We start from the raw sequence: 315 nt of genomic DNA on the forward strand, positions 1-315 counted from the left end.
GCCGGGGAATGGGGAAAAAACGGAGAAAAGGGGGGAAAACGGGGGGAAATGGGCAAAAAATGGGCAAAAACGGGGAAAATGGGGAAAAATGGGGGGGAAATGGGAAAAAATGAGGAAGAAATGGGAAAAAATGGGGAAGAAATGGGAAAAAATGGGGAAGAAATAGTGGGAAGAAATGGGATTTACCATGTGGTCACCGCCGGCAAAATCCCGCTGGGAGTTTGCATTTTGTATCCTAACTGCTGGAATGCTTGGGATTCCGAGCTAGGAACGAGCTGCGGGGAATTCCTGGGATTCTGGAGTGAGCTGGCTCCC

The 315-nt window shown here is 49.5% G+C and overlaps 1 protein-coding gene across 1 annotated transcript in view; it reads right to left on the minus strand.

Moving 5' to 3' along the window:
• Positions 1-315, minus strand: part of LOC103613296 (serine/threonine-protein kinase pdik1l-like) — a 6,287-nt gene that overhangs the window by 2,801 nt on the left and 3,171 nt on the right. The gene's annotated exons all lie outside the window — the stretch shown is intronic.

The sequence above is a fragment of the Corvus brachyrhynchos genome, unplaced genomic scaffold, assembly GCF_000691975.1.
Source record: "Corvus brachyrhynchos isolate BGI_N302 unplaced genomic scaffold, ASM69197v1 scaffold203, whole genome shotgun sequence".
Classification (NCBI taxonomy): Eukaryota; Metazoa; Chordata; class Aves; order Passeriformes; family Corvidae; genus Corvus; species Corvus brachyrhynchos.